The sequence below is a fragment of the Phocoena sinus genome, chromosome 4, assembly GCF_008692025.1.
Source record: "Phocoena sinus isolate mPhoSin1 chromosome 4, mPhoSin1.pri, whole genome shotgun sequence".
Lineage (NCBI taxonomy): Eukaryota > Metazoa > Chordata > Mammalia > Artiodactyla > Phocoenidae > Phocoena > Phocoena sinus.
Window position 1 is genome coordinate 143,920,840 of NC_045766.1, and position 13,119 is coordinate 143,933,958.

Genomic DNA, 13,119 nt, shown 5'->3' on the forward strand with positions numbered 1-13,119 from the left:
TCTCTGGCTGGTGCTGTTTGTAAGTTGGAGGGGTGGGCATGGGTAGGCTCTACAGGGACAGTGGCCTGGGCCGGATTCCGTTTCCACCGAGGAGTGTCTGTTTTCTGGAACATTCCAGGCCGCGTTCCTGTCGTTGGTAGACATATAAAGGGTTGTGTGCACACGTGGTTACATGCGCTTTATCGCCTGGTCACCAGTGTTCGGTAGCAAAGCCGGGTCCTTCAAGTGTCTAAAGTGCAAGCACAGCAGAAGCAGAAACGGGCCGGGGCCTCCGTCTGGCTCTGCTTGGCCACGAGGCCACCATGTCCCACAGATGCCATCTGCCTGGCTGTTCCTTGTCTCTCGGTGAATAGAACTGAAAGTGGGAGAATACTCCTGAGCCAGGCGCCGTGCCTGAGCCCCAGGACGCTTGCCGCCGGCTGGCCAGCTCTGCTCCACGGGGCCGGAGCAAGACGAGCGGGGACGGGCGTCCGGGGAAGCGCCTTCTGGAACCGCGAGTTCCCGCTGCCGGCTGGCGCACTTGGCTCTGGCCTTGCCTGAGGTTGTTTCACACTGGCTTGTGTGTGAATTGAATTTAGGAAGCGTGTCCATGGAAACATGGAAACCCCAGGACCGAGGCAGGCGAGGGACAGTCCAGCTTGCACAGCCCAGCGCAGGTGCTGGAGAGAGGGCTGGCCCATGAGCGCCTGTCGGGTCGCGCACGTGTGGCCCCTTCTCGGGTCTAGGGCTGCTGTGCTGTCTTCCTGGTTCCCCCAGCGACGTGAGCTTCTCTCAGGGGAGCTGCTGGCTGGGAGCAGACCCGGGAGGAGGGAGGCCCTGCCCGGCTGCCCACCTGCCGGAACCCTCGCTGCCCCCTTGCTATCGCCAATAACCTGCCTCAAGAACTTCCTGGATTTTCTGTGTAGACAGTCATATCACCTACAAGTGACGAAAGCTGGTTTCCTTCTTTTTAACCCTGATTTCTCTTCTTTCTTTTTTTTTTTTTTTTTTTGCGGTACGCGAGCCTCTCACTGTTGCGGCCTCTCCCGTTGCGGAGCACAGGCTCTGGGCGTGCAGGCTCAGCGGCCATGGCTCACGGGCCCAGCTGCTCTGCGCATGTGGGATCCTCCCGGACGGGGGCATAAACCCGAGTACCCTGCATCGGCAGGTGGACTCTCAACCACTGCGCCACCAGGGAGGCCCTCTCTTATTTCTTTCCTTGTCTTATCACCGTGGCTGCAGTGAGCTTTCTGGGGAGTAGGGGCCTTGAGGCCGGACGTCCTTAAACAGTTGTGGGAGGTGCTGAGCACCTTCAGCTGCTTTTCCTGAATCTCATGAAATAATCGTGTTGTCTTTCTTCTTTTGTCTCTGTTGACAATCACTAGACTAATTGATTTTCTATGGTAGACCATTCCTGCGTCCTGGCATAAACCAGATTTGGTCATGATGTTTTGTTTTTAACTATGTGACCGGAATCGGTTTGCTAAGGTATATTTATTGAGAATGTCCGGTCTGTGTTCACGCATCTGACTGGCCTGTTAAGTAACAGGCGTCTTGTCTTTCTTCTGATGTTTGCTGGATGCCTCTCGTGTTTCTCCGTTAAGTAGATGCTGATTTGGAGTCTTAGGTGTTATCACCTCACGGAGAAGTATATGGTGAGCGTGTCATCTTAGGGGGAAGCATATAATGTGTGTATGTAATAATTTTAAATTGCTCCTACATTATTGAGTGTTCTCATCAGGGAGTGAGGTTAGATTTTGTTAACTTACCTGCCCAGAATTCTTTTTAAAGAAACATAATGGATTTTATTAATAGATTTCCTACTGTCAAACCATCCTTGCATTCGTGGAGCAGACCCCACTTGGTCATGATGCATTACCTTTCTAATGTGCTGGTAGATTCTGTTTGCTAATTTTAAAGGAATTTTTGTATTTATATCCATAAGTAGAGCAGTGGGTCTGAAAATTTTGGTTTCTTTACACTCTTAAAAAATTATTGAGGACCCTATGAAGCTTTTGTTTTTGTGAGTTACATCTACTGTGGTTCTCAGCTGGGGTGATCCTTCCCCCACCCAAGGGGACATTTGGCAACACCAGGAGATGCTTTTGGTTGACACAACTGGTGTGCTGGGGTGTCTCTACTGGCATCCAGTGGGTGGAAGTTAGGGATGCTGCCGAATATCCTACAATGCACAGGACAGTCCCCTGACAGAAGAGTGTCTGGTCCCAAATGTCAATAGTGCCTCAGCTGAGGAACCCTGCTCTTGATAGGTGATCGTTTAGAAATCAACACAGAACACTAAAAATTTTTATTTAATAATTCATTTAAAAGAGCAGCAATAGGACTTCCCTGGTGGCACAGGGGTTGGGAGTCCGCCTGCCGATGCGGGGGACACGGGTTCGTGCCCCGGTCCGGGAGGATCCCACATGCCGCGGAGCGGCTGGGCCCGTGAGCCATGGCCGCTGAGCCTGCGCGTCCGGAGCCTGTGCTCCGCAACGGGAGAGGCCACAGCAGTGAGAGGCCCGTGTACTGCAAAAAAAAAAAAAAAAAAAAAAAAAATAGAGCAGCAAGAAACCCATTACATGTTAACATAAATAGCATGTTTAATGGAGAAGAACTATATTTTCCAAAACTGAAAAAAAATGTAATGAGGAGAGGGCCATTATTTTATATTGCTACAATGTAATTAATCTCTCAGGCATCTGACCTAATAGGAGACCCCTGAAATACCTGCTTCTGCGTTCAGCCTGTTTTACTGTGTTGTTTGGTGGAGCTATGTGAGGAAAACTCTGCTTCACCAAGTATGTGCTTGGAAAACAGATGACTCTCAGACTCCCCCCACCCCACCCCAGGGTCCTCATATCACACTTGAGAACTGTTGATTTAGACAAGTCCCCCTCTTTCTGCTTTCACTCTCACATTGTGGATTCAGCATCACGCTTCCTTCATAAAAAGGCATTTGGAAATTTCCTTCCTTCTCTGTGTTCTGGAGAATGTTAAGTTGTGTCAAGATAATCTGTTCTTATAGGACTGGTAGATTTCTCCTCTGAGTCATCTGGGTTTGGTATCTTTTCTTAGAGGTAACTGACAGACAACTCTTTTAATTCTATAAAACTAGGTCTGTTTAGACTTTCTATCTTTTCTGTGGTCACTGTTTCTGTAAATTTTTTTCTGTTAGAAAATTATCCACATCATCCAAGTTTTCAGCTTTATTTGCATAGAGATGTACAGTTATTTCCGTGATTTTTTAAAAACTTTATTTTTTGATGGTTTTTCTCTTTTCTTATTTTATGTATTTTTATTGCCCTAGGGGGTGTATGTTTTATTAATTTTTTTGAAAACGCGTTTTTAACGATTTAACTATTATATGCTTTTTTTTCTAACGCATTTTTTGTTTTTACCTTATTAATTCTTTCAGTTACTTTTGTAATTCTAACTTTCTCAGTTGGAGGCTTAACTCTCTTATTTTCATGCTCTCATTTCTAAATATTTAAAGTATTTAATGTGATAAATTTTCCTCCAAGCACTGCTTTAGTTTTCGTTATGTTTTCTAGAAATTCTGCAGTTTGGGTTTCTACTTCCCCTGGAGAGGAGCGTCTAAGAGGAAAATATTCATGTTTGGGGCAGACGGTGGGGTGGGAAAGGCCTTTTCTGTCTCCTGATTTCTAGGCAATATTGTCTGTTTTTTTTTTTTAACATCTTTATTGGGGTATAATTGCTTTACAATGGTGTGTTAGTTTCTGCTTTATAACAAAGTGAATCAGTTATACATATATATATGTTCCCATATGTCTTCCCTCTTGCGTCTCCCTCCCTCCCACCCTCCCTATCCCACCCCTCCAGGCTGTCACAAAGCACCGAGCTGATCTCCCTGTGCTATGCGGCTGCTTCCCCCTAGCTATCTACCTTACTACGTTTGTTAGTGTGTATATGTCCATGACTCTCTCTCTCGCCCTGTCACAGCTCACCCTTCCCCCTCCCCATAACCTCAAGTCCGTTCTCCAGTAGGTCTGCGTCTTCATTCCTGTCTTACCCCTAGGTTCTTCATGACATTTTTTTTTTCTTAAATTCCATATATATGTGTTATTAGCATACGGTATTTGTCTTTTTCTTTCTGACTTACTTCATTCTGTATGACAGACTCTAGGTCTATCCACCTCATTACAAATAGCATCATTAATCATTAGAGAAATGCAAATCAAAACTACAATGAGATATCATCTCACACCAGTCAGAATGGCCATCATCAAAAAATCTAGAAACAATAAATGTTGGAGAGGGTGTGGAGAGAAGGGAACGCTCTTGCACTGCTGGTGGGAATGTGAATTGGTTCAGCCACTGTGGAGAACAGTATGGAGGTTCCTTAAAAAACTACAAATAGAACTACCATATGACCCAGCAATCCCACTACTGGGCATATACCCTGAGAAAACCAAAATGTACCAAAATGTTCATTGCAGCTCTATTTACAATAGCCCGGAGATGGAAACAACCTAAGTGCCCATCATCGGATGAATGGATAAAGAAGATGTGGCACATATATACAATGTCTGTGTTTTAATTACTGTTTGGGATTTGTTGAAAATTTCTTCATTACTTAATTTATGGGCACTGTTCATGAATGTTTCTATGAGCAATTGAGAGAAAGTGTGCCTTCCCTTATCAAGTGCAGGATTGGCTACCTGTCCTGAAGATCCACTTCATATGTCTTGCTGCTGCATCGTCTGTGGTCTCTCTTAGTTCCTGACCACTGTTCTTTCTTGGATTAAAAGAGATGTGCTAACACCTATTATTAGCATGCTTTGATTTGTTTCTATGGCATCCCTGTAATTTCTGCTTTATGAAAATTAAAGCTGCATTATTTGGTACATAGATATTAAACTTATATCTTCCTTGAGAATTTTCGTTTCTAGAATGATCAGTAGTCCTGCTTTGTCTCATTAATTTCCCGTGCCTGATACTTTATTCTCTGATATCAAGACCTTGAACCCTGTTTTTTGGGCATTTCCCAGTATGTATTTATTCATCCTTTTCGACCCTGATGAACTGTTTTGGTTGAGGTATTCTGTTACACCTAGCAGAGCTGAATTTTTTTTCACAAGCCAGTTTGAAAATAGTTCCCTTTTGGTAGCTGAACTTAGCCCATTTGTATTGACTGATATGATCCATGTGTTTGGATTAGCGCTGTCCCTATTTTGTGTATTTCAAGGGTAAATACAGGTAGAACGGTGCCCGTACATAAACACACTCACTGGTTCTGTACGTGGCGTCTGTTCTCAGCCTTTCTGGTGTTTTGTTTTGTGTTTGGCAGTGCTGACCCGATCGAGGGGAAAGTATGTTTGGCCTTAGTGGTCACCTGATACGAGGAGCTTTATGTCAGATCCTGGGTCCCCTCCTTCTGGATAATGTCTGTTGTTTCTCTACTAGGAGTGACAGTAAGATGCCCTGACACCTCCCCTCCCCGCGGCGTTCCCCTGCCTGGCACCTGCTCCCGACACCCCTGCACGTGGGCTCCCCGTCGGTGTACCTGCTTCTGCCCGCCCCCCTCCCTCCCCCGCCTGCCCTGCTTGGTTGCCATCCTGTCGGGTCCGCCGTCTCCACCTGGTCTTCTCTCTCCCCTGGAACACGCCAGAGCTCCTTCCGGTGGCCAGGGTGTGTCCTCCCGCCGCGTGGTGGGCACCGGTTTAGAACCGCTTGTCCCCACGTGCCAGCCCCCTTCATGGCTTGGGGCCTCTCCGCTTCGAGTCTGCTTCTCCCTCTTGCTGTGCCACACCAGCGTTCTTTCCGTGGGTGTTTGTCTGCACGTCTTTCCTTTGCCTTCGGTTTCTGTCTTTCTGTGACACCGCGTCTTAGCTTTGTGTGTCTCCTGTAAGTCTAGCAGACAGCTGGAGTTTCAGACTGCTCTCTATACGTGTCGTGGTCAAGTGATATACTTGTTCATCACTGGTAATGAAGGGCTTTCTACGTCACTGTCATCACGTCATCATTATTCACCATCCTTTTCCTTTGCTTTCCTGCCTGTTCTTGAATTTAGCCTGTTAAATCTGTTCATCTGTTCCTCTCCATGGAGTGGTACCCTTCTGACACTAGGATGCCTGGAGACCGAGATAAAGGGCATCCGTGTCTCTATTTTCTTCCCAAATAGCGTGAAGACCTGAGAACCAGGATTTGGGCTCACGATGTTTTCACAGCCTCATTTCAGGGCACGTACAGCACCGTGCCGGGCGTTTGCACCTCTGCTCTCTCAGAGTCCCTGCCATGGCCGGACAGGCTCTGGGCATCGTCTGCAGACGAGGGACCGAGGGACCGGGAGCTCGGGGAATTGATGCTGGAGCAGACGGCAGGACACATGGGCCCCGACTGTGTCACTCCCTGCCCACTTCTCCTTTCCACCCCTGCCCTCCCCAGATGCTCGCCCTGCCTTTTTTTTTTTTTTGCAGTATGCGGGCCTCTCACTGTTGTGGCCTCTCCCGTTGCGGAGCACAGGCTCCGGACGCGCAGGCTCAGCGGCCGTGGCTCACGGGCCCAGCCGCTCCGCGGCATGTGGGATCTTCCCGGACCGGGGCACGAACCCGCGTCCCCTGCATCGGCAGGCGGACTCTCAACCACTGCGCCACCAGGGAAGCCCCGGGCCTGCCTTTTTATCCTGTTCGTTCTCTATCCCACATGCCCACACAGTTCTGATTGCAGCAGCCCAGCAGGTGCTGACGTCCACGACCAACCGTGACCACCACGTTCACCCTCGCCTGCACCCCCGAGCGTGGGGACCCTTCCCAGGGCAGCTTCCCCCACCGGCTCATTCTTCTGTGGGCGTGTGTGTGTCCCCCTGTGGGAGGGTGGGGCTCAGGGTTGCCCGTCCCATCCTGGCTCTGTGATGCCAGGAACTTGGCTTTATCAGGGACCTCGGAGCAGCTCCGCTGTTTGGCTGCCAGCCCGCAGCTTGTTTTCAGTTGACGGTTGTTCTTCTGTTAATCAGTAACCAGCCCCCGGCTGTTGGTTCTCTGAGGAGAGTCTCCAGGGGTCGTGCTTGCGACCCCTGACCTCTGGAGTCTGGGGATGGGCCGGTGGGTGTCTGGGGAGGTAGGCGTGTCCACAGCCACTCCGCAGGACGGGTGTGGTAGAGAGCATTCCAGGAGCACAGGGGGACGTCGTCGCGGGAGACCAGCGGTAGGTGCAAATGTCAGGAGAGTCCTTTATGATTTCTCTGTATCTTGATGCTGTTTTTGTGAAGGTTTAACAGACAATTCATAGATTGTTGTGAGGATGCAGGCTTCTTTATTTGGGGTAAATGCTGTCTAGTGAAAACGATTTCCCCTTTAGTAAAAGAAAATCCTCACACCCGGGATCTGGGTGTGGGGAGCGAAAACTTGAGGAAGGAGGGAGTTCTGGTGGCTGGTGCCGGCAGGACGTGGGGGACATGGGACATCCAGTTGGGTGTTTTTTCTCTGCTCTAGGTACCTCGTGTTGGACGTGCTAGAAAAATACCTCAACCAGCAAGCAACACGTGTTGTCTTTCTCAGAAGCCGTGTTGCTCATAAAGGACCTGCGGTTTAATGCTTTGCAGTAAAGACAGACTCTGATCTGGGGTTTCCGGGGCCGCTGGGAGGGTCTGCTGCTCTTTGGGTTTGGAGCCTTGGTGTCCACTGTGGTTTGTCCGTGAGGAGAGGACCCGGTCACCATGACCGTGCACCTGCCCAGGCCCCTAGGCGGGCCGCCCCTGCAGGAGGTCAGGTGCCCAGGTGGGGGAGGGAGGCGCAGCGCCAAGCCTGCGGCGCGTCCATCACAGATCGCGTCCAGCAATCGCTAACTGTAGTGGAGGCCACACGCCACGTGCCGCTTGGGGTCGGGGTGGGCGAACACCTGCAGGCCTCGCTGCTTGTGGAGGCCACGGGCCCCGGGGAGGCAGCACGGATCGACGTGATATGCGCGCGAAGCCCCACCTTCGGGCCATCTGTTCCTTGTCGATTTGTAGGGCCCTTCTCAGTTCCCAGGGCGACGTTCCACTGGGCGGTGGCGCCGACGTGACGGTGCAGACAGACAGACACCAAAATGCCGGGTGACAGGTGCTGCAAGGAGCCTAGCTGGGGGTGTGGCAGAGTGACGGTGGGGTGGACGCTGCGGGGGAACAGACAGCCCCTCCCGGGGGGCTGGGGGGGCAGGAGGTAAAGGGCCCTAGCAGGAGCGCGCTGGAGCGGGGACAGACGGGCTGAGGGACGGCAGGACGGACACAGCATAGCTGGTGGGGGGGGCAGGGAAGTACGGACAGCGGGCCCAGCAGCCAGGCCGGGGGGTTGCTCTCGGTTCAGTGGGGCCCCCGGCAGAGGCCCGGCACCCTCATGGTCTCACCGGACGGCGGGGGGGCGTGCGTGAAGGTCGGGAGAGGGGCAGAGAGCAGCCCGGCTTGCGGGGTGGGGTGCGTGCGTGGTGCACGCGTGGGCGGGAGGGGCACCTTAGCCGAGGGCGGGGCGGGGGGCAGGTGTGTGGAGTGTCGCCCCCCCCCCCCCCACCGTGCGGTGTGGCCACGCCGGGACGGAGCCACGTGCCGCTGGGAGACGCTGCTTCTGCCGGTGCTCCGCGCCAGGCCCGCCTGGCAGGACGTCTGTCCAGTGTCTTCCGCCACTTCGCAGGGTAGCCATTTTCCAGGAGCTGCGCGTACCCTTGACCTTTGGGCTGAATTAGGTGGAAAGCGGGCGGCCTTTCCCCGTTTCTCTGTCCCCCCTCCTCACTGCTCTCCATGCCTTGGCGGCTCTACACTGCTGACCTGTACTTCTTCTTTCAGTGTGGGGGGCTGGTCAGGCCCCAGCTTTCAGTCTCCAAAAGGAAGAAGGAGGAGACGCCAGCCACGGTCTCTTCCCAGATGGCCCCCTGCCTCCTCGGGGGCGGGTCCAGCGGCCGTGGGCAGCAGCTCCCTCTGCCCTGGGCCCTGCAGCGGCTGCCCCAGGCCGCGCTCCTGGCCGCTCCTGCTTTCCTGGCTCGTAGGGCACAGAGTTTGGGTCACTGGTGAAAAGTGCCCCTCCCTGGACCCAGGCAGGAAGCAGGATCCTCCCTCCCGGCCTCCTTGCAGCTCCTTCCTGGCCAACTGGGCGGGGCTGAGGGCAGGATAAAAGCCACCTCCTAGGACTCCGGTGCATACCCTGCTCCCGAGGCACGGTCCTGCAGGCCGGCGCCCGGAGCCCACAGGTGAGGGCGGGGCTGGTGAGCCGCTCCCCAGCAGAGCCTTCCTCCTTCCCGCTTGTGGGGAGAGAGGATGGGAGTTCAGGGCCGCGCATCTCAGGCCCACGGTCTCCAAGTCTGCACCCTCTGCGGGCTCCCCTCTTCCTAGGCTCCGGCTGCAGAAGAGTGAGGTGGGGTTAGTTGTTTATCCAGGGACCCCTCCCCACCTTGGCTGGCCTCGAATTTTGAAAATTTGCTCCTTTTTAACACATGGAAGGTCCCGCAGTTTGTCTGTCCTAAGCCTGAGCTTCAGGAGACGGGCAAGGACCGGGGACATTAGAGTTCTTGTTTTGATACGTCCTGTGCGCGACTGCAGTGCCTCACGGCGACGCTGGAATCCGTCAGGCTGTCACAGCAGATTAATTTCTGGGTCTGTAGTGCCTCCCCGGTCAGGGCGGTCGAGAGCTTTCTTCTGCCACAAGTGTCATGTGAGTAACAGGAACGGCAGAGCCTGACGGTCCAACGTGGCATCCCGCGGCCCACACGCGGATGCTGAGCCCTTGAGAGGCGAGGGGCCGCGAGAATTAAAAACATACGCGGACTTCAGAGACCCAGACAAAGGGGTGATATGCAACATCTCATTATTGCCTTTTTAATGTTGACTGCATGTTAAAACGATGGTATCTTGGCTATACTGGGTTAAATAAAATACATCATTAAAGTGAATTTCACCTTTCACTTTTTAAACGTGGAAGTAGAACATGTAAATTACACGTGGGGCTCACGGTGTCTCCCTGGGCCAGCCCGCTTTGCCTGCGCCGGACTCTGAGTCTGCTGAGAGGGAAGGGGGGCCGATCGGCTGTCACTCCTGCTTCCGCCGGCTGAATGGCCCTTTCTCCGGCCATGAATGCATCCCTACGCTGAAATACTCTGCAGCTGATTTTACAAGAATGAAATCGGTGGTGCTGATGCTAACACTCCTGGGCCCTGGACCTGTCCCTCATCCAAGTACTTTGCACAGTTCGCTCATTTCATCTTGTCTTCCCCACTGTACAGATGAGGAAATGGAGGCTCAGAGAGGTGCGTAACTTTCTCAGGGTCACACAACTCGTTGGTGGCAAGGCCGGGGTTCGAACCCAGGTAGTGCTCTCTGTGGTCTCCACTACCTTTGCAGAAGAGGAGAGGTTTGTACTGACCCGAAAGACTCTCCTGCTATAGCGCTTAGTCCATTCAGGCTGCTATGACAGACTCCCATAGACTGGGGGCTGATGAGAACAGACCTTTATTCTCACAGTTCTAGAGGCTGGAAGTTCAAGATCAAGGTACTGGGACTTCCCTGGCGGCGCAGTGGTTAAGAATCCGCCTGCTAATGCAGGGGGACACGGGTTCGATCCCTGGTCCGGGAAGATCCCACATGCCACAGCTACTGAGCCTGCGCTCTAGAGCCCGCGAGCCACAACTGCTGAGCTCACAAGCCACAACTACTGAAGCCCACGCGCCTACAGCCCGTGCTTCGCAACAAGAGAAACCACCGCAATGAGAAGCCCGCGCACCGCAACGAAGAGTAGCCTCCGCTCGCCGCAACTAGAGAAAGCCCGCGCGCAGCAACGAAGACCCAATGCAGCCATAAATAAATAAATAAAAATTTTAAATAAATAAATAAATATAAAGACATAATTTAAAAAAATAGGAAGATCAGGGTGCTGGCAGATTCGGTGTCTGGTGAGAACCCACTTCCTAGTTCACAGCCGACCATCTTGGCACTGGGTCCTCACATGGTAGAAGGGGCAGGGAGCTCTCTGGGGTCACTTTTATAAGGGGCTCCACCCTCATGACCTAATCACCTCCCAAAGACCCCACCTCAAATGCCACCCCACTGGAAATGACTGGGATTTCAACGATGAATCTGGGGGGAGACGAGACCAATCAGTCCATAGCACAGAGCATGGAGGGAGAAAGACAAGTTACAGAGTCCACAGTATCACAAAGTGTGATTGTTTGAAATCACCACATTTGAAAACTACAAGCGTCAGAAGAAGAGACACCAGACTCCACAGCCATCGGCCTGGGGGTGGGACGGGGCCGCGGCAGACACTTCCCTTCTTACTGTGCACTTCTGCATGGTTTCACATTTTTACAGCCAAAAATTTATTACTCCCTACTCATTTACAGAATCTTGTTAATTTGCAAAATCTTTTAAAAAACAGAGTTCAGAAGTTGGGGTGTTGTCTACTGGGAACATTTTGCTGAAGCTGGAGAACTGGGCGGGCAGTTCTCCCCCAGGCTGAGAGGTGCAGCCTTGCGTGTCCTGCTGAGTGGAGGGTCCAAGGAGTTCCCCCGCCCCTCAGGCCTGGTTTTAGGAGTCAGTGAAACAAAGCTACTTCTCTAATCTTCTACTCCACCATCTTCTCTGCTCCCCGCAGAGACTAGCAGGTTTCTTTGCAGCTGTGAGGCTCAAATGTTCTCAGATCCAGGGGAAATCTGCCTTTCAGTGGATGTGGGAAAAAGAGGCATTTCCCGAACGTTTTGGTTGGTTTTTGCTCCTTGCTGTTTAAGACGCGATTCCTACTTCTGGTTTTGCAGTTAGCTGGCCTGGCTCCGACTCCTGACTCTGCTGCGTGTTCGCTGTGTGACTCTGGGCAAGTTGCCTAACCTCTCTGAACCTCAGTTCCCTCATCTGTAAATGAAGCTCCTAGGAGTGCCCGCGTCCCGAGAGAGCTGTGAAGAGTGAGTGAGCAGACTCGCAGAGGCGCCAGGACGCCCAGGGACAGTGACCTGCGTGCAGGGCGCTAGTTACAGACGGCGGTCACGGTCACCAGGCAGGACCGTGAACTCCAGCTGGTGTTAGGGCTGTGGCCTGAAATTCTACAGCTCAGGTTCCCCCTCCAGTGAGCTGGGAGGGTGGGGGGGGGCCCACGCTGGCCTGCTGCTTGCGGCAGAGGCGGGCGGGTCTGCCAGTGCGTCCAGCTGCCGTCCACTGGCCGGGCCGCTGAGCCACCTGTGGATGCGGCGGGCTTGCGTGATAGCCACCCAGCCAGTGGGGGCAGCTGCCCCCGAGGGAGGAATGAAGCCTGTCTGCAGGTGAGGGGGTGCTTCGTGGTTCCATCCTTTCAACTCAGCAGCCTCGAAGGGCCTTCTCTTTGCCACTTCCTGGAGCTCAGAGCAAGTTGGTGGCTGTGTGTCCCATTTCTGGGAGCAATGCGGGGACGGGGACGGGCACAGGGGAGGGGGAGTTCCTCCCCACTGTTGGGGATGTGGGAGGTTGGGGTCCAGCCCAGCTCCCTCCTCCTCTTCCTGTGAGAGGCTGCCCAGCCCCCCACCCAGGGCAGGCATTCTGCCACCAAGAGCAGTACACTGTGTGCGGTGCTGTCGTGTGCTCGCTCTTATTCTCACTGAATACATCCAGGGTTGGATAAACCCTTCCCAGGCTGCTTCAGGGTTTCTGTCTACACGTCATTTGAATGGATGCAAAGCATTAAGGCACTTGGGCACATCCTCGTTGTAGACACCTGGCTCGTTTGTGTGCTCCGACATCTGTAAGCATTGCGGGAAGAGCCTTGATGCTTGGGGCATTATGACATTTACAGCTTCTCGTGCTTGTTTTCTTGCACTGGGATAACTTTCACCAGGAGGTTGTGAAGACCTGAGTGAGGGTTATGGACACCCCTGCCTGGGAACGGGGACCCACAGGCTGCGGTGTGTGTATGCCGGTCACTTAGCTGCAGGTTCGATAGAAATTTTAATAGTGATTTTTAGTTGAAATGGTTAGGAACAAGGCAAGCTGATTCATATGAATTTTAAGAATCACGATAATTGTTCAAAGAGATTTCATGACTGAAAGGACATTTTGTTTAAAAATTGCTTTCCCTGTAGGAGTTTTCTTTCTGGGATGAGTTTCAAACGGGTGGTACTAGTTCCTGGAAGCTGTGAGATTCACTGAGAAGGGTGTACACGTGTGTGTGAACTCCACGCAGAATGCTGGGCTGT

General features: G+C 52.5%; 1 protein-coding gene across 3 annotated transcripts in view; it reads left to right on the forward strand.

Annotated features, from left to right (window-relative positions):
* AGPAT3 (1-acylglycerol-3-phosphate O-acyltransferase 3) overlaps positions 1-13,119 on the forward strand; it is a 98,515-nt gene that overhangs the window by 31,855 nt on the left and 53,541 nt on the right. Inside the window, exon 1 of one of the 3 annotated variants that reach the window (XM_032629979.1) lies at positions 7,129-7,146. The exons of the other annotated variants lie outside the window; for them this stretch is intronic. The gene's annotated coding sequence lies outside the window, so the exon portion shown is untranslated. Of the gene's footprint in view, positions 1-7,128; positions 7,147-13,119 lie in introns of those variants that run through there. 3 annotated transcript variants of the gene reach the window in all.